The sequence below is a fragment of the Prionailurus viverrinus genome, chromosome A2 (assembly GCF_022837055.1).
Source record: "Prionailurus viverrinus isolate Anna chromosome A2, UM_Priviv_1.0, whole genome shotgun sequence".
NCBI classification, from domain to species: domain Eukaryota; kingdom Metazoa; phylum Chordata; class Mammalia; order Carnivora; family Felidae; genus Prionailurus; species Prionailurus viverrinus.
Window position 1 is genome coordinate 78083874 of NC_062562.1, and position 21219 is coordinate 78105092.

General features: G+C 40.4%; 1 long non-coding RNA gene across 1 annotated transcript; it reads right to left on the reverse strand.

Annotated features, from left to right (window-relative positions):
- Positions 1-838: 838 nt before the first annotated feature.
- On the reverse strand, positions 839-11084 carry LOC125160245 (uncharacterized). The gene is made up of 3 exons (XR_007150181.1): positions 11006-11084; positions 5871-6008; positions 839-1018 (listed from the first exon to the last, which is right to left on the reverse strand). It is a non-coding gene; the product is annotated as an uncharacterized LOC125160245 (long non-coding RNA).
- Positions 11085-21219: the final 10135 nt, after the last annotated feature.

The window sequence follows — 21219 nt, forward strand, 5'->3', positions numbered from 1 at the left end:
CCAGAGCTTTCTAAGCTAGAGATAAAAAGTCATATGAGTCTAGGAGACAAAATTGGTGTCTTCCTCCCAATGATTTTCATCCCTTCCCCTGCCTTCCATCACCCAAAGCAAAGATCATGGTCATTCATTTATTTGTTCATTCAATATATAGGTACTATTCCAGGTGATCAGAATGTTGCAGGTAACAAAACAGACAAAATTCCTACTCACATGACTTTTACATTCTAGTAAGAATCTAAAGTGAAAGTTCACTAAGTGGTTGGAAAGAGGTAGAGGTAGGATGGGAATTGGGAAAAGAAGGGAAAGTATTGATACAGGGTGGTCAGAAAAGGCTCTATGATTAGGTGACTACCTCTCAGCCTTTCAAAGTAGGAAACAAAGATAACCCAATGACCAGTAAGGTGTTGGTTGATGGACTTAAGATGAGCGTTTCCCTAGGGTGTTTTATTCAATACTTGACACAAAGGGCATTGGGCTACCCATTTTCTGTCTAGATGAGATTGGAATACAGACTGGGGGTGAATATGTGTGAGAATTAGAGGAAAGCTCCTGGAGAAGACAGACTTTGGGCTGAGCCTTAGGGGATGAGTGAGGTCTGGCTGAAAGACAGGGGAAAGGATGACATTCCAGGCTGAGGGAGCTATGTGAATGAAAGCCCAGAGGCATAGCAGTACTTAGTATGTTTAGTGCAAGAAAGGTAGGGCAGACGGTGTGGTTTTTTATTACTGTGGGAAGAGGGCATAGGGCACCATTCTCTGTATATCCAGAAAAACGCAAAGCCCTTTAGGTATTTCAAAAGCAAATTTAATGCAGAGAACTGGTTTCATAGATGATAGTAGAGTTAGGACGTTCCAGCAGAGGTGATGAGGCAGCTCAGAGTTTAGCACCAGCAGGAACTGCTCCCTCTCCTAGGGCTGGTGGGACAAAGAGTGCTGTTACCAGAGCCTGGGACCTGGGACCATCTTGTGGGAACTGGAATCACAATATGTCCATGAAAGAAGAATATGTCCCATGGCACCTGGGGACACAGTCAGTGTTAGAGATGGTGATCTGAAGCAGAGAAAGGAGAAATACTCTGACTTCTTCCCAACTCCTGCCTTCCACATCCTGCCAGGGCTCCCTCTGATCAACTCCACTCAAGTTGCTTGGGAAATGTAGTTTCTTGTGATGTAGAGGGAAGGGAGAAGGGCAGAGAGTGGATCTAAGAGCAGACAGACAAATTACCAACAAAGGGGGCATGGGGGGGGTGGCAAAAGAGGGAGGCAAGGCAATTCTGATTATAGGAGATGAGGCTGAAAAGAAAGGTATGTTAGAAATAAACCATGGCCGCCTTTGGTGTGCTAAGGACTTGTGCTTTGTTTTTGGCTACAGAGAGCCATAGCATGACTTTTTAAAAAAGAAGTTAATTTCTATGAGTTTTAAAAATTATAAAAGTAATGCACACATTATAAAAATACTTTAACAGCACAGAAACATGTAATATAGGAATAAAAAGAAAAGATTCTTTATTTCTTTCCTGGGGCATCTGGGCGGCTCTGTTGGCTGGGCAACAAGCTCTTGATTTTGGCTCAGGTCATCACCTCACAGTTGATGGGCTCGAGCCCAAGTCCAGCTCTGTGCTGACAGCATGGAGCCTGCTTGGGATTCTCTCTCCCTCTCTCTGCACCCCCCCCCCAACTCTCTCTCACTTTCTCAAAATAAATAAATAAACATTAGAAAAGAGAAAAGAGTCTCTATTTCCTTCCTGATTGCCTCCCTTCCCATTCCATACTCCAGACATTACCAGTTTGGGGTATGGCACACACTCTTCAAGTGTATACAAACATCACCACCACCACCACTTTTACACACACACTACTACTTACAGATATATGCATAATATAACTAATTTATTATTTATATGTGTACAGTATGCCCCATTATGTATTTTAATATGTATGTATATTATGTACATGTGAACACATAAATGGGGCATATGATGTATATTTATATTGATATTAAAACACATAAATGGATTCATATTAAACAGTCTTTTCTGTCATTTTTTTTTTTACCACTAAAAATACATCTTGGACATTTTTCATGATAGTGCATGTAATATACACATCTATCCGTGGTTTTATTAATGGCTGTATAGTATTCTAGTGTACAGGATTTATTTAACCAGTACCTTATTAATAGCTGTTTAGATTTTTTCCAGTATTTTGTTCTTATGAACATTACTGCAGTAACATATTTATACATACTCTTGTATTTTTGTCCAAGTATCTAGAAATAGAATTTCTGAGTAAAAAGGAATGTACATTTCTAATTGAAAATATATAATCAAATTGCCTTTAAAACCACTGCACAATCTACGCTCCAACTAGCAGTAAATTAAATTGTTTTTCCCATATCCTCAACAGCACTGATTTTTATAAATGAAGTAGCTAATCTGATAGTTGTAAATTGATATTTAATTGTTTGAAATGTACATTTATTTAATTATAAAGAAATTGAATATTTTCCCTATATTTATTAATCATTTGTAGATTCTTTGTCTAGTTTTCTGTTGGAAGTGTAGCTCTTTTCTTACTGATTTTGAAGAACTCTTTGTATTTTCTGGAAATTAGTCCTTACACTTTCATTTGTGTTGTAGATATTTCTATTTGCTATTTGGCTTTTGACCTCATAATATTTTTGCCCTAAACATTTGCTTTCAACTTCCCCCCTAAATGTTTGCTTTTAATTACAGTTAGCAATGCTGCAGAATCTTTTTTTTTTATCCTAGAAAGACATCCCTTAATGTTATAAAAATACTCACCCATATTTTTTCTACTGTTACTTTCAATTTTTAGATTTAAATCTTTGACCTACCTTGAATTTATTTTGATATAAGATGTGAGTTAGAGATTTTATTTTATTTTTCCAAATAGCTGCCTTCTTGTGCCAAAAACACTTATTAATAATTGAGTAATATATATTTTCTTTGCTAACTTGAAATGCCACATTTATCATACACTAAATCCCCATATGTATTTGGGTCAGTTTCAGGAACAATTTATATCTGCCTCTTTCTGCATGAATCCCTTATTATTGTGGCTTTATTTTTTAAATATATTTTTTTAATGTTTATTTTTGAGGGAGAGGAACAGAGGCTCCGAAGTGGGCTCTGTGAGAGAGCCTGATGGGGGGCTGGAACCCATGACCTGCATGATCATGACCTGAGCTGAAGTCGGACACTTAACTGACTGGGCCATGCAGGCGCCCTTAAAGTGGCTTTATTTTTAATTTTCATATCTGGTAATGCTAGTCATCCCTCATTACTTTTATTTTTCAGGTTATTACACACATATTATTGCACACACATTCTCATGGAAGGTTTTTGAGTAGAAGACAACTGTTGATGATGATGATGATGATGATGATGTGTTTATGGCATGCTTATTAAGTGCCGGATCCTATCCTAAGTGCTTTATTACTGATCAATTTCTGCTATATTATAAATGCTTTTATTACCATGCCCATTATGGACATGAGAAACTGAGAAAGTAAGGTGCTTATTCTCGTATGTTCTCAACATTTCTTAGTTTACATTTTCAAGAGAAGGACTCATCAACTTTCCATACCAGGATCCGTCAAGGGTCACCGGCCAAGCTATGAACTGGCTCATATTCAGCTATAGTCCGGTGAGGTCACAGTCTCTTAGAACAAAGCAGAGCTCCCTAGGCTGGACTGTGGTGGGGCAGGCACCATGGCTGCTAGGTTTGGTACATCCTCCAAACGATATCATGTGTACAGTGCTTTCTCTGTTTCCTTTGATGTTTGATCCTGGACCATAAACCCATGTCTTCTTTGGGGTTCTGAATATGAGCAAATGAACTTAAACAAAACTTCTTGGGGGCAGAATCAACCCGCCATAAAAGACACGTGGATTCATATGGGATCAGGGATTTTTGCCATACCAGGGCACCTAAAAAATATTTAAGAGGTTCACTAGATTTGCTTGGCTCACCAGCAAGCTTATCTGGTTGGCCTAATCAAAGACTAAACTTTCAGGTTTAATAGTGGGTATGATACTAGGATTAAGTAGTTGAAGCATTAGAGGAAGAAGAGAAAAATATAATGGATATGACATATGCTGAAAATAGATGGCATTCACGCCCAGAGGACTGAGTTCTTAAAATGATCTTTTCTCCCCTCCCCCACTTAACCATCTCCTAAAAGGAAATGTTTTTCTGTAACTCTCATTGTTTGTTTTAAGAGAACACTCCATTAATTCTGTGGTGTAGAAAGGGAATTGGAGTTTTGCATTTGCCTCTGAATGTCTCAAATATTTATGCATAACGTCAGTGAATTTTAAGGTGTTAGTGTTACTTGTATTTTTATGAAAGCTGTCTGCAGGGAAATTCAACTGTTGGGGGAATCTAGAAACACCTGGGTCTTTTAAATCATAAAGAATTAAATAGTTTTCCATCAGGTTCTCTGGCTTACTTTTGCAAGCTTCCTTTGCTTTTCCAGCTTATCATTGTTTTTTCTGTTATAGGATGTAAATCTCCCACTGAAAAGAGATCTAAATGCTAGAGCATTAGAAGACTTGAGTGTTGTTTTTAACAGGAAATCACACTGGATGAAATGATATAGAACTGTGAGCAGAAGACCTCATATTTGTTTATGTATTGATGTATTTATTTATTTTTATAAAGATTTTATTTTTAAGTCATCTCTACTTGATGGGGCTGGAACTCACGACCTTGAGATCAAGGGTCCACGCTTCACCAACTGAGCCAGCCAGGTGCCCCTAGAAGACCTCATATTTAGATGATTGTTTATTATTTGCATTTTATTCATATTCTTAGGAGTCCTTGAGAATTAAAGACAGAAGGAAAGCTTTGGAAATCACCAGCTAAATACCAATGCAGATGGATGACACTTGTCCTGCTCTGTCTTGTGTCAAAGTTATTTGTGCCCTTTTTCACCGCATTAGACTCTAAGGTCCTTGAGAGTTGTGTCTAAGTTATATTCTTAACCCCCATGGTGCTTCATATAGTATTTAATAATCATTGTGCCAAAACAAGCTTTCACTTGACAAAATTTTCAATAGATAAAAATTTCCCTATCTTGGAAAAATTAGGATCTTATCAGCAAAAAACTCTGAAATAAGCACATAGTAAACACAACATAATCTGGGAAAAAGGCTATCTTAGTGTGACAATCTCTTATTGCATTAAAATAATATATATTAAAGTAATACATAATTATTTCATTATTGAACTTTCTTTAAAAAAATTTTTTTTAACATTTATTTATTTTTGAAAGACAGAGAAGGAGCACAAGCAGGGGAGGGGCAGAGAGAGAGAGGGAGACACAGAATCTGAAGCAGGCTCCAGGGTCCCAGCTGTCAGCACAGAGCCCTACGTGGAGCCGGAACTCGCAAACTGTGAGGTCATGACCTGAGCTGAAGTCGGATGCTCAACCAACTGAGCCACCCAGGCACCCCTCATTATTGAACTTTCAAGATGAAAGATAGCCCAGCCAGAACTCTCTAGGACAGCTTTGAAGACAATCTAATAGTAATATGTTGGGGTTTTGTTGTTGTTGTTGTTGGTGGTGGTGGTGGTGTTGTTTTGAGAGAAAGAGCATGAGCACATGAGCAGGGCAGAGGGAGAGAGAGAATCCTAAGCAGACTCCACGCCCAACACAGAGCCTGACACTAGACTCGATCTCACGACCATGAGATTATGACCTGAGCTGAAATCAAGAGTTGGATGATCAACCGACTGTGCCACCGAGGCGCAACCCCCACCTTTGTCCCAGCCTAGTCTAAATATGTTGGGTAGAAGAGAGAAAAACTGGCAGAGCTCCAAATTAAAAGCCTCATTACTTCTTACCTGTCCCACTTTGCTTCCTCCTTTCCGCCTTCTTGGAGAGCTCTTTGTAATTGTCTTTGTAGCTCTTTTTCTCACAGTCTTCAGCCACTGTGTTTCAGATTTTCATAAGGTTGTGGTGTGTTTAAAAATCTGCTGATACTGAAGTACATAAGGCATCAGGCAAAGAGTATTTAAGAACTTTAAGGTGTTTAAAAGCACCCTCGGAAAAAAGAAAAGGACCTTTTGGTTTGGCAAAACTGTAAAAGAATAATCAATATCTTACCACTTTTTTTTTAAATGATGCTATTGTTATTGGGTTATACTTTTCCTTTTGTATTTAAGCTCATTTATCACACACTATCCTATGAAATTGATAGGATCAGATTATCTCATTTTAGAAATAACAACAGGGAGAAATGAAAGCAGGGAGAAAGTAACTCATTTATACAGCACCACTCTTGTCCTAAACTAAGATGTGAGACTTCCACTCAGTCTTTGCAGTAAGGAACCAAGCCTGAGATGGGACCAGTAAAGCAGAGGCATAGTATATTAGCACCAGGGTTTTGGTTCTAGAATAGAAAGAAACACCCAGAAAAATAGGAAACACAGTAATTATTATATTAACCTTTTTTCCTCAAGGGAGATTAATCTTGGCCTACAATCTAACATGGGGTTGGTCTTAGAAAAGACTGTTGATTCCTAGAGTTGATGTTGCAACTGGAAAGGTTTATTGAAGTGCCTGATGGATGCTCCTTTACATGAGGGCTTAAAAACAACAGATTTTCATCAAGTGTTATTACACAGAGGTTGTACCTAAAAACAAGGTAGGTAAGTTGCCTTAATAAATTCTTGTTGACTCTTCTGATCTTCTGATAGGAGCACCGAGGTTTCCTGGTATTGTCTCTGGTTTACTTTTCTTTTTTTTTTTTCTTTTGACTTTTTTTTAATATACACATTTTATTGAGATATAATTCACATACCATACAATTCACCCATTAAAGTGTACAATTTAGTATATTCACAGCGTTGTGTAACCATTATCACAAGCAATCTTAGGACATTTTCATCACCTCAGAAAGAAACCCCATGACCATTAACAGTTAACCTCCCCCCTAGTTCCCTCCCCCCTGCCCCCCCTCCCCAGCCTCCAGCCTAACCCCCAGGGCTTCTAACCGTTGATCTTCTTTCTGTCTCTATAGATTTACCAAATCTGGATATTTAATATAAATGGTCTTTTGTAACTGGCTTCTTTGACATAAACTTAGCATAGTGTTTGCAATGTTCATCCATGTTGTAGCATATACCAGTACTTCGTTGTTTTTTGTTGCTGAATAATATTCCATTGTACATTTTAATTCATTCATTCATCAATTGGTGAGTCGTGGGTTGTTGCTAATTTTTGCTTATTATGAGTAATGCTACTATGAACATTTGGTACTAGTTTTTATATGGATATAGGTTTTCATTTCTCTTGGTATATACCTGAGTGGAATTGCTGGGTCAAATGGTAACTTGATGTTCAGTCTTTGGAGGAACCACCAGACTTTTCCAAAGCAGCTGAGCCATTTTCCATTCCCACCAGCAGTGTATGAGGGTTCCAATTTCTCCACATCCTCACCAGCCTCATTATTCTCTTTTTGATTGTTGCCATCCTACTGGGTGGGAAGTGGTCTTTCATTGTGGGTTTGATTTACATTTCCTGATGGCTAATGTTATTAAGCATCTTTTTGTGTGCTTATTGACTGTTTAAAATTTTCCCTGGAGAAATGTCTATTCAGATCCTTTGTCCATTCACAGACTGGATTCTCAATGCTAGTCCGTTGATCTATATGTCTGTCCTTATGCCAGTAACACATGGTCTTCATTAACTGTACATTTGTGGTAAGTTTAGAAATCAGGAAATCCTCCAACCATGTTCTTCCTTTTTGAAATTGTTTCAGTTATTCTGGGTCCTTTGCATGTCCATATTAGGATCAGCCTGTCAATTTCTACAACAAAGCCAGCTGGGATTTTGATGAAGATTGTGTTGATTCTGTGATCAGTTTGGGGGGTATCGCCATCTTAACAATACTGTCTTCTGGTCCATGTATATGGATGCGTCTATATTTATCTAGATCTCCTTTAATTTCTTTCAACAATGTTTTGTAGTTTTCAGAGTATAAGTTTGCCCTTCTTAGTTAAATTTATTCCTAAGTATTTTATTCTTTTGTGTGTTATTGTAAATGGAATTTTTTCTTTATTTCATTTTCAGACTGTTCCTTGCAAGTGTATAGAAATACAACTGGATTTTGTACATTTGATTCACTTTTGATCTAAAGTAACACTTATACTGGCAACAGAAAACAGTTATAAAAAATACTGTTTGTTCTAAATAGATTGTGCTAATGAAATAGCACATTATAGCCCAAGAAGTGTCTCTGTTTCATCCTGAGGACTGAAATATCTCATCAAAAAGCATTTGCATAATGCAAAGGCATTTAAGCATATCCTATCTATCCCATAGATGGCTTTTGGTGCTTAAGTATACCTCCCAGAACAGGTATTGTCTATACCAATAGCATTGTCTATTTCTATATGTACTTAATTTTCTCTGGCAACAGCTAATAATTAACTAAGTACCAGCACCCTAATTCTCTTCCTTCTAGTTTTGACTCAGATGTCAGTTCCTCAGGAGGTCTTTCCTGACCCATCTATGTGTGGTTGTCCTCCTGCAAATACTGCTAACACATCACCTAGTTTATTTTTTTAATCACACTTATTACAGTCTGTAATTATCTCATTTGTTTATTGTCTGCTCTCACTATGCAGTGTAAGTCCATGAGAAAAGGGATTTTCCCTGTATTTCCTCATGAAAGAATGTTTTTAAATTATTTATTTTAGAAGAGAGAGAGGGAGAGAGAGAGAGAGAGAGAGAGAGAGAGCAAGGGAGGGGCAGAGAAAGAGGGAGACCCAGAATCCAAAGCAGGCTCCAGGCTCTGAGCTGCCAGCACAGAGCCTGACGCAGGGCTCAAACCCATGAACCGTGATATCATGACCTGAGCCGAAGTCGGACACTTAATCAACTGAGCCACCCAGGTGCCCCATCACTGAAGAATTTCTAATGACTAACACACACTAATTTTTGGTGCACATGGGAATAAACGTATTTCTAACTACAAAAGCATAGCACAGATAACTACTAAACATGCAAAGCGATAAACAAGTGGCACTGACATTGCAGTTGTGTATGCTTTTGATGTACACCCGGAAGAACTGTAGAGATATGAATAAGATGGGTCAGAAGACTCATTAGCTAAGTGCCTCAGGTCCTCACATGAGCCTCAAAGCTGGGTTCAAAGTTGGCCTTTCTACAAAAAATGATCAGTTAGTACCTACGATGGACCTTCAGAGTTGCCCTTCAATAGTTGGGCTCTTGGATGTTAGATCTGCATGTGTCCATGACATATTATATGGCTGTCTCAGGAAAGTTCGTGGGAGGATTTTCTTTTAACCTGAGTACATTTAGATTCTAGTAATTCTAGTTGTCCCAATATAATTCATGTGATTATTTAGTCCAATTAGTTAGGCATCCTGAAATCTTTAATTCTATTCTGCAGTTTCTATATCCAGATTTGTGTAACTTCAAAATATTCTCAAGTCAATTGATGTACTTGGTGAAGACAAAGTATTATAAGCATTCAAAATATGCCCTACATATTTCACCAAGATAAATATAACATTTTTAGAGAGTTCCAGGAAACTTGAGGAAAAGGAAATGCTTTGTTAGTTACCAATCAACAGTGTATTTCACTTGTTATTTGCAGAAATAGAGGGTTGAATTTAAATGGCAGGCCCACTAACAAAATAAGCCTTTATTGAGTTTTGCAGGTGAGCTGATGGTAGTTCTTGTTCACACAAAGCCTATGTCAATTTGGATTTCTAGCTCCTTTTTCCTTCTAAGAAGAGCGAAGGCCAGGAAGGATAAGAATCATTCATCAGTGATCAACATTTGAAGAACTTGAGCTCTTGTGGTATAAAACATTTAGAAGGCCAGGCGATTCAAGAAAATTTCTCACATCTAATATTTTATTCAGATTAATTAGGGAACATGATATTGCCCTAAATGTGAGCCAGAAGAAAATACAGGTGGGAGACTTAATTACCCTTTCTCTGAAGGAATCTTGTGTTATTAATTCTGAATTCCAAAGATTTCACAAGGTGTCTGGCACATAAATGATAGTCATATTGAAAGAGAAAGTACATTATCTTGAAAGTAGATTGGGTACTTCTGGCCGTGACCTCACGGCATCTTAAGTGCTGAGGATGACTTCAAGTGGAAATGGCGCTGTTTTGGAGGCCTTGCCAGGGAGTCCAGAGTAGGTGCTGTTCTAGCTAATATTTTTTCCTCTTGCCTATACAAGACTGGCCAATGTTATAATTGCACTGCCTGTCCTGATCTATTAAATAGATTCATGCAGTCTCTTCCATATCTTAGAATGATACCCCTTTCCTGGTGTGATTTGTTTGATTTTCATCTGCTCTATTGATGTTGGACATGGGGGAGGATCTTGAAACCCAGATATTGAACTGATGCCTTAAAATGTTAAGGGTTTCCAAGGAAGAAATAAAGTAGACCTCCCAAGATAAGCATCCCTAAATTAGAGACAAAAGTCAAAGAGGCAGGCTGATTTCTTTCTGATAACAGCCCTGGTTGTTATGGAGATGGGAGGGGGAGGAAACAGGAGGATGGTGAAATGTTGCAGTGGAAGAAAGGGTTACTTATATAAGCTGGTGGCTTATAATATATCCCTTTAAGCTAGGCAGGAATCATGCTCAACCTAGCTCCCATGGCTCTTTGGGAATCGAGGTATTAGTAATTTCCTAAAATTCTTCAAGCCTGATTGTTCTTTTTTTTTGGTAACCTTACCCCAAAACTCTAAAAGGTCACAGCTATTGATAAAGGCCCTGGGACTGATACATCACTCATTCTGATACACACTATGGGACTTTCTCCATTTCCCTTTGATAAGCTAATGCTTGCAAATGCTTTAAAAATATGCCAAAAGCCACCTGGGCATATTTTTCTAATAGAACCAGGTAGTAAAGAGAGACTTGATACTAAATAACTGTAAGCAAAATAAGCCCAACCATTGCTCATAGAGCTGAAGAGCCCTCACCTTGACCTTTTAATGAATAGCAGGGGGCAGCCGGCAGGAAAGAATCCCCAGGCAGCAGCACCTGCTTCTTGAGAAGGTGCATGTGCAAGGTTCTTTAGAAAAAGGTTTCCAGGGAAACCATATAACTTCTATTCTGTTTTCTTAAATGTATTAAGCACTAAACGTGCCTGCGAATGCTTGGAGTTCTCATTTGAAGTCAGGAGCTGCTGAAGAAGAGTGTTTTCATGAAACACACCTACATAGCCAGAAATCATTTTTATGCTTCCTTCACTAAATGTCAGCTGCATACTCAGCTGGGGAGAATTAAGTGACCTGGGTTCATCTGTGGGGTGAAAGATAGGGAAGATTAACTCCAGTTGCTTGAATTGCTTTTCTTCCCTGTTATTATGATGGTTACTAATAAATGATAGTAATGTTCAGATTCAGCAGCTGTGTCTTACCAGTTAGATCTTATGTACATTAGACCATGTAGAAAATGTTAATACCATAGAATGTCTTTCTGTATATTGTTTAATATGTAAAGAAATATTCAAGCAAGAAAAATCACAGAAAACTTGGCCGAAGTGTTTCTACACCTACATATTACCTTTCATGGCCAAAGACCTTCAGACATTTGTGTGTTACCCTGCCCCTGTTTCCAGCGTGGTGGGGGGGGGGGGTGGGGGGTGGGGGGCGTGGGTCCTGGCAGCCATGTTTTCACCAAGTGGCCCCGCCTCCCTGATCACAACTGATTGGCCTAGAGGTGGACAAGCTGAGCCAATCATAACCTTCAGTGTGGTTTAATTGGAACATGAAGATGCTGGAGGTTTAAATTAGATGTTCCTACGAGAGGGGGGATGAGACGTGGCCATTTAGCGACCTGCTCCACCCCGGCGAGGAGAGGGGGATACGCAGGGAGAGAGAGACAGTCAAGCACACAGAGGAGAAAGGTAAGGCAGAGGGAGGGAGGGAAGGAGGGAGATTGGAAAGACTTTTGATGTTTTTCAGTTCCTGTTTCTTTGGGAAGCTTGGATATACTTCTTGATCCAAGGTTTTATGAGACAGATTTATATCCTTAAAATAAACCCCACCTCGTTCCTAAGTTAGAGTGGTTTTCTGTTACTTCCAATTAAAAGGCCTGTCATAGAACACCCAGCTTTGCTAGAATCAGCATTTACCACATTTCTTTCCATGGTCTGGGGGTGCGGGTTTTTGGTCTTGTCATTTCTGACTGCCTGGGTGCTGTGGTAGATGTCCTTTTGGCAGTATCACAAGGATGCTGACCTCCCACACTGGCCATTTAAGAGGTGGGTGTGTGGCTTTAGTCACACTCTTCACACTGGGTGTGGTTGGGTGATCTGCACAGAAATGCTGCTTCACACTCATGTGATGGGTTCTGGTGGGAGTGTCGGGGAGGCTTTTTATAGAACTGACACCGAGCAGGCTGACCAGACAGGGACTAGAATTGAGGAGATTCAGGATTGTCCCTGGGAGGGAGAGCTCTGGGCAGAGAGGGACTTTTTGGTACAAAAATACCAAATAGTAGATATGGAAGGAACCCTATGCAGAGTCCAGCTCTACCTCTTTGTCTAGATGAGAATCTTGTTGCCCAGGGAGGCTGATTGGTTTGCCCTGGAGTGGAGCCTGGACTCCCCACCTCCAGCACAGTGTTCTTTCCCCATCCCCATTCTGCCACTAGCACTTTCTTAATGAAAAGAGTATTTAGATTCCTGTGTAAGGGAGGAAAAAAATTCTCTGTCCTCTGAGTGTCTCCAGCTGGGCCTGGAATTAAAATGATATAAGCAGATTAACAGGTGAAATGCATACACATTTTATTAAATTTTTTTCATGTACATGGAGGGCTTCACAAGAGAATGAGGACCCAAAGAAGTGACCAGAACAGAAAGCTTTTATACCTTTTAGATAAGGAGATCAGGGGCACCGGGGTGGCTCAGTCAGTTAAGCATCTGACTCTTGATTTTGGCTCAGGTCGTGATCTCATGGTTTGTGATTTCGAGCCCCACATTGGGCTCTTCTCTGATGGCGCAGAGCCTGCTTGCAATTATCTCTCTCCCCCTCTATCTCTGCCCCTCCCTTGCTCATGTTCTACTCTCTCTCTCTCTCTTAAAATAAATAAAACATTAAAAAAAATTTTTTTTAAAGGGAAATGATGATACATTTGGGAACAAATGACAAGGCAAAGGGGTTTGGGTTGGGGGCAGTAAATTGTAGGGCAGTTCCTAAGATATATATCGGTGAGGGAGGCTAGTGGAAGATGAGTTATTTTAGTATATTTGTAGAGGTCCATTTCGGTGATGATTCCAAGTCTCTGGTGATAAGGATGTGCTTCTCTTCCTGATATAAAGAGGGCACCTCTCTCATGGAAGCTTGTATAGAAAAGGGGAGGCCAGAGCATTCATGCATCTGCTGTTTCTTAAGTGCTTTCAGTTCCAAATAAACAATAAGCCAAAGTGGTATCTTTGGAGTGGCATGTTCTGAACTCCTTCCCTGGGCTCTTCTCTTATGCATTGTATTTGGAATATACATAAGAAAGTACTAATATGACATATATGCCTAAGGATTTTTATGGCCCTTGTAATGAAATTAGATATTTATTTTATTTTTAAGGCAAACTGAAGAAAAATATGAGTCCCTAGGTAATGAGAATGAGTTTTTTTTTTCCAGTAGATTTGTATGTATGCCGTTTGTCTAACTTCAACCCAAGCTGTCTTAGCCTGTGTTTGTGCTCACAGCACATAAACCATGTAACATGCCAGGGTCACCTGAACTTATTTCACATGGGTAGAAACATGATGAAATCTAAGTTTTGTCTTTGTGTCACAGGACCCCATTGATGACACCTAAGATTTCCACACTTCTTAAAACTTTTCTCCCTTGACCCTTAAATATTCCTTGTGAGGTTATGAACAACTGCTGTGTTCATGTCATGCCTGTGATGCCTGTCCTGGTTCACACCATTTGATCTCTTGACTAGCCTACTGCAGGGCCTTTCTGGCTTCTGGGGGAACACCTCTACCTCATTGGCCCCCAAAGACTGTCTCTAGAATTCCTTTTTTTATTTTGCACAGTTTTTTTTTCCCCAGATTTGCACCCATTTCTGTTTCTTTTGAAAACAGCACTTGGATTTTCTGTTGAGGACTCACTCCCCCTTCAGTGAATAGAGTTTGGGTTGGGCTGATGCATGGGCACTACATTGCCCTGGCCCCGGCATTTATGATGGTAATGGGTGATCTAGATTATCCAGTAAGTTTCAGCCACCAGACTCTTGAAGAGAAACCCTCTTGTCTCACAGAAGGCCCTAAGCCGCTGGGATGTAAATCATAAGCTGTTGATGAGTAACTTTGCTACAGCGTGGAGAGAATCCCCTTGAGAAAGGAGTCAAGAAGGGGAAGGTAGTGCTGAGAGATGATATCATTTATTCTTTGGCACCAGCTGAGCCTGAAGCCAGATGTACCTCTTTTCTTTCCAGTTGAGTGAACCAATACATTCTGTTTCACTGAAGCCAATTTGAATTGGGTTTCAGTCACTAGCAACCTAAAGCGTGCTGGCTAATGAAGGGCCGGATTGCTCTTGTCCTTAAAAGGTAATCATGCTTTCCTATTACATGCAGAATGTATGTCATAAATCCAACCTCTTTTTGGTTTCAAGGCTTTTTATGATCTTCCCCCATTTTAGCCTTTGCTTCCCAGTCTCTTGCCATCCAGCTGACACTTCCGTTGTGGTGCTGTAGCTAGCATTTCTTGACGTACCTTACATTTTTACACCTCACTTTTTGTCTCTGCTGCTCCTACCCTCACCCCATCTGGAATGCTTTTACCCACATGGTGAGATCCTATTTATTCCTCAAAACCACACTCAAATGTTCCCTTCATTAGAAAGCCTTTTCTGGTCCCTTAGTCAGAATTAATTTTTAGTGCCTTTCTATTTTCTCCACTCTTTACATTTACCCCTAATACAACACGTCACAGCCTGCCTTGCCTCTCTAGTTAAGAGGTCATCTTTGCATCCTCGTCTTTGCTCCCAAGCCTATAACAGAGCAGGTGGCCATTGGTTATGATGCTCCCTCACGGGTTTTCCTGACAGTCAAGTGTGACTGTGCCTGCTCCATCCACCAGATGGTGCTTGACTTATTTTTGTTTCCTGGGTGATCCCAGGAGGGCGGAATGCCAGGCACACAGCGGATGCTGAATAAAGGTCTGATAGATATGATGGACTTGGTCTCACTTTGAAATGCTCTTATATGTTTATCAGTGATTTTCATGTAGATTTTGGTGATACTGAACCAATTTGAAAGTGCAGTTTCAGTGAAGGGCCATAATGGCTGGTAAGAGAGTGGCAGCTCCCAGCCTGGACTGACTTCCCTTCTTAGAGTTTCCATTTGGTTTGATGATTGCTGTTGAACTTGTATCTTTGAATAAACTGGAAGGTAGGAGGGAGAGAATGAGAAGAAAAATGTGGGAATGCCACTTTATAAAACATAGTTCAGTGGGAGCTCCCCTTCTTTCCTCCTCCTCTTCCCTCCTCCTCTCCCCTCCCCCTCTGCTCCTCCTTCCCCCTCCTCCTTCCCCTCCCCCTCTGCTCCCTCCCTTCCCTCTTCCCCCCTCCTCCTCCCCCTCTTCCTCCTTCTCCCTCTCCCCCTCTTCCTCCTCCTCCTCCTCCTCTTCCTCTTCTTCCTCCTTGCTAGGGTACTTGAGCACAGCTCTAAGATCCATGAAAAAACAAGCTTATGTTTAAAAAGTGAGATATCTACATATGTATGTAAAACATGCATGGGTATTAGTTATGTCTTTGTATTTATATGTATATGTCAAACTTTTTGGTCTACAGGTTCCCCAACAAGGCTGAAAGTAACAGACTTTATACACATGGATTTTTCTTGGATTAGTGGATGCAGCTGCTGTTTACAAATCCTGGTGATGTTTATGACTCTGCTGTTTTTAGATTCAACTAGCATTGCCAAGCAGCTACTCTGTGCCAGGCACTGTGCTAAGTTCATTCACATATATTAATTCTTTTGTCTTTTTTAATCCTTAAAACAACTCTGAAATCTATTAGTTATCTATTGCTACACAATAAATTACTCTAAAACTTTGTGGCTTAAAACCGAAACATTTATTATCTCATGGCCTCCGTATCAGGAATCCAGGCATGGCTTAGCTGAGTCCTCTGGCTCTGGATCTCTCACAAGACTTGACTTGAAAAGACACTTTTCCCAGCTCATTTATGTGGTTGGTGGCAGAATTCACTCCGTTTCTTACCGTGGGCCAGAGGCCTCCCTGGATTCCTTGCCATGTAGATCTCTCCAGAGAATGGCTCACAACATGGTGGGTGGCTTCATCAAACTGAAAAGGTGGGAAAGAGCAAGCTAGAAATGCCAGTATGATGAAACTCATAGGCTTTTAGAACCCAATCTTGAAAGTGATGTTGCATCATCTTTGCTATATTTTATTTGTTAGAAGCAACTCACTAGACCCAGTTCATACTCATGGGGAAAGAATCCCACAGGGGTGTAACATCAGGAGTCAGAGATCATAGGGGACCATACCGGAGGTCTACCTACCACAGATAGTTTAATTCCCATTTTACAGATGAGAACATTGAGATGCCATTAGAAAAAACAAAGATGATATATACATACACATATATGGATTGATGAAAATTCATGTCTTTGGGTAGTATTTCTCAGGTGCAGATTGGTACATATTTTCAGCCTTCTTATTGCTTTGACATTCCCTACCAACCCACAGAATCTGCCTCTGTGTCTTATAGAACCTTGTTATGCAAAGTGTGGTTTGGGGACCAGAAGTATCGGCTTCCCCTGGAAGCTTGTTGGAGAGACAGAACCCCAGGCCCTGTCCTACACTATGGAATCAGAATATGTATCCCTAGTGATTTATGTGCATGTTAGGAGACACGCTGCTCTAGAAGGTCTCTTTTCTAGATTCTCTGATGACTTCAGGGGTTCCTGTGTTTGTCTGTCTGTTGGCACTGCTAGTTGCTTGCCCTTCGGCAGCAGTGGGGAGTATTACAATCTACCTCTGCACTATTTCAAAACCAGAGGAAATGAAAGCTCCTTGTCATCTATTATCTTATATAAACAACAAGGTAAGAGTAATAATGGGTCTTTCTCAATAATCTAAGACAGAACAGGAGCCATGGGCATGCATTGTCACAGACAGCAGACAAAAGTGAAAGTTGGCATTTGACTCTACAGTGAACCATAGCAAACCTGTCCAGCAAATGAACCTCCCTAAATTATATTTTATTTAGGCAATCTAGATGAATCTCCAAAATATCATACTATATGAACAAAAGACCACATATTGCATGATTCCATTTATATGCAGTTCTAGAAAAGGCAAAACTATAGTCACAGCATTTCAGTGAAGACATGGGAAGAAATTTACTACATGCAGGCCTGAGGGAGCTTTTTGGTGATGGGGCCGTGCTGGATCTTGGCTGTGGTGACAGATGGATATATGGGTGTGACGTGTGTCAAACTTATCACACGATACATTTAAATGGCTGAATTGTATTTTATATAAATTAACTTTCCATAAAGTTCACGGGGAGGGGGAAAGTGAATAGGAGTTAATGGCCTTGTCAATTGGTTCCAGGCCCTCTAACTTTCTTTAGGCCCAGACAGAACCCACGGATAATGTACACTGATTAGATTAACTGGTCAGAGAAGGATGTTTAAAAGATTTCCTTGGTATCTGATGTTGACATAGAGTGGAAATTATTTCTCCTTTGAAGTCATACTGGGAGGATGTCATATTTATAAAGTCATTAAGATTTCCATCATTTACTTCTAGAAGTCATTCCAAGGATGATGCCTTAGAACTTTTGATTTCTTGAGATTCTTCAGCCTTTCTTGAAAAGGAGCACGGAAACGATGGCTTTTGTTTATTGAGCAAAGACTCCAGACATTCCAGTTAATGCTTCACTTTCATTATTTATTTAAAAACATTTTTTTAATGTTTGTTTATTTTTGAGAGAGAGAGAGAGAGAGAGACAAACAGAGCGAGAACAGGGGAGGGACAAAGAGAGAGGGAGACACAGAATCTGAAGCAGGCTCCAGGCTCTGAGCTGTCAGCACAGAGCCTGATGTGGGCTCTAACTCATGAACTGCGAGATCATGACCTGAGCCAAAGTCAGTCACTTGACTGATTGAGCCGCCCAGACACCCCTCACTTTCACGATTTCATTTAATCTGCACAGCAGTTCTGTGAAAGAGGTACCACTCTCTACCCAGTTTATGGAGGAGAGAGCTGAAGCTTAGCAAGATTAGACAACTCTTTCAGGTGGACAGTTTGTAGTGAATTTGGAATGATCAAATGCCAGAGCCACTGATCTACCCTCTTTCCTGCCTCACCTACTCTGAACTGCTACTGTGGCATCTGGCTGACTTTAAAGTGGATTATCCCCCAGTTACTGGCTTATGGTCCACTCTGCATCCACAGCCACACACACTCACCCTGGCTTTCCACTAGGGTATCTCAAGTCTCAGACTCCTTTAAATCTGTATAGGTTAAAGGAGTCAAACTCATCTACCAGTTGAAAACCTACAGAATGTGCTTTGCCATGATAAACAATTACTGCCTAAGCAAGGGGTTGCTTCAAAATTGAGAAATTAGTGGGGCACTGGGGTGGCTCAGTCAGTTAAGCGGCTGACTCTTGATTTCAGCTCAGGTCATGATCTCACAGTTCATGAGTTTGAGCCCTGCATCAGGCTCCATGCTGACAGTGTGGAGCCTGCTTGGATTCTCTCTCCCACCCCCTCTCCCTCTTCTTCTCCCTCTCCCTCCCCACCCCTGCCCTTCCCTGCCTCTCTCTCCTCCCCTCTCTCTAAATAAATAAATAAACATTAAAAAAAATTAAAAATACGGAGAAATTGTCTCTTCTGGTTTCTAGAGCCATGGATTGGGGAAAGAGAGCCAGGGAGAACTCAGGGATTTGGCAGTGGTTTGTGGCCACAGGATTTTCCCAGTGGAGGCCCTGGTAATTTTGTAGAACAGGTGTTTGGCGATGATACAAAGAAAGGCATGGGGTGGGGGTGCTAGGGACCAGTATGGCTTTGGCTGCCATATACATCTGGTAATGGGAGGTTCTGTTCAGCCACAACCCTGCATGTGGCTGGAAATGGTGGGGGTCATGGTGGGCACATCTCTGAAGAGAATAGGGACCCATTTTAACACTTAAGTGTAATCAGAAGAATTCTGAGTTTGATTCTCTGCGTATAAAACTTGTCAGAGGACTGGCCACCCACTACGAGATACAGAGGGGCTGCTGGTAAATTCTATGTTCCTTTTTACGTCCCTGTCTCCATCACATCCTCCAAATGGAATGACTGGTGCATTATAAACCCAGACTCAGAGCCCAGCTCCCAGAAGGAAAACATCATACCAAAGCCACAGGCAGTGAGATTTAATTTGTACTAATGAGTGAATGCATAGAAAAAATTCTGGCACTCCCCGAGAAGTGAAAATGAGGTGCTTTGCACCTCCAAGGGGGACGTCATGTGTGAGCTAGAGAGCTCAGTGTAGAAGATTTGCAGAGCTGACAAGAGCTGGCCCGGGCAAGGCATCCCTTACTGACTAAACAGACAGCATCCTTGGAGGCCTCTCTTCTCTAAAAGCATTATCATTTTAGGGGATGGATCAGGCTGGCATTAGTGTACCAAAGATCACAATCAGGTAGGGTTGAGTAAGACAGGAAACTTTGACACGGTCATTTGTATGCCAGAAAGTTCTGACAACAGCTTGGCCGTCACTCCTTGACAACTGCTGACTTCATGGGATTTTTTTCCCTTAGAGAAACAAAATATTCTGAGCTTTTAGTGAGGCTTGATGTAAGCTAAAGGATATGATTATCGTGTAGACTGTATTGTTTTCACAAAATTAAAATACTATTTTTCCCTTTTTAAAAAATTCAAAAATATAACATCAAGTTTCCCAAAACCCGAGAGAAAAAAAAAAAATAAATGTAGGGTAAAAAAAATCACAATTGACAGTTTGGTGTGAATATATTCTCCCAGCCTTTTAATGTTGCTATAAGCTTACATTTTTACTTGAATATGACTGTACTGCAACAGTGACCTGGTAACCACCTTGTTTCACTCAATTATGTCATAGATCTACGTGGATGTTAATACATTTTCATCTACCTTATCTTTTCAGGGGTTTCATTGTACTCCATTGTATGAATGTGATTTAATTAACCAATCCCCTATTGAGGGACTGTTAGGCCATTTCCAATTTTGGGTTGTATTATAAAGAATATTGGTAACTGGTTTTGTCTGTAAGTCTTTGCACACTTGTCCGATAGTTTCTAAAGGATAAATTCTTGGATGTGAACTTGCTGGGTAGGAGAATAGATATCCTCCTTTTCTGTTGTTTTTTTAAGTTGATTTATTGGGGCTCCTGGGTGGCTCAGTCAGTTAACCCTCTTACTCTTGATTTCAGCTTAGGTCGTGATCTCATAGTTCCTGAGATCAGGCCCCACTTCGGGCTCCCCGCTGTCTTTGCCCATACCCAGCTCACTCTCCTGTGTGTGAGTCGGGGAGGAGATGAGCGAGAGAGAGAGAGAGAGAGAGAGAGAAAATCCCAAGCAGGCTCCACACTCGGCATGGATTGAAAGATCACGACGTGAGCTGATATCAAGAGTCAGATGCTTGGGGTGCCTGGGTGGTGCAGTCGGTTAAGCGTCCAACTCTTGATCTGGGCTCAGGTCATGATCTCACAGTTTGTGAGTTCAAGCCCTGCAGCGGGCTCTCACTGATGTTGCAGAGCCTGCTTGGAATTCTGTCTCTACTTCTCTCTGACCCTATCCCGTTTGTGTGCTCTCTCTCTGTCTCCAAAAAAAAAAGAAAAAAAAAGTCAGATGCTCAACAGACTGAGCCACCCCAATATCTTCTTAATTTTGATAAAATGTGACAAAATGCCATGCATAAATTTTATCAACTTGCTCTGTTTTCAACAGTGTGCTAGAGTATTCTTTCTTCCAAATTATCACCAACTCTCAGTATTACCAATCTTTCCTAATCTGATGGTGAAAAGACACTTAAATTATCTTAATTTGCATTTGCTTCATCAGCAGTGATTTGGGGTTCTTGTGATATGGTTATTGGCCACATGTATTTTTTTGGTGAATTCAACATTTTTTGATAAGGTATTCATTTTTTACTTATTGAATTATTACAGCTTTTTATATAT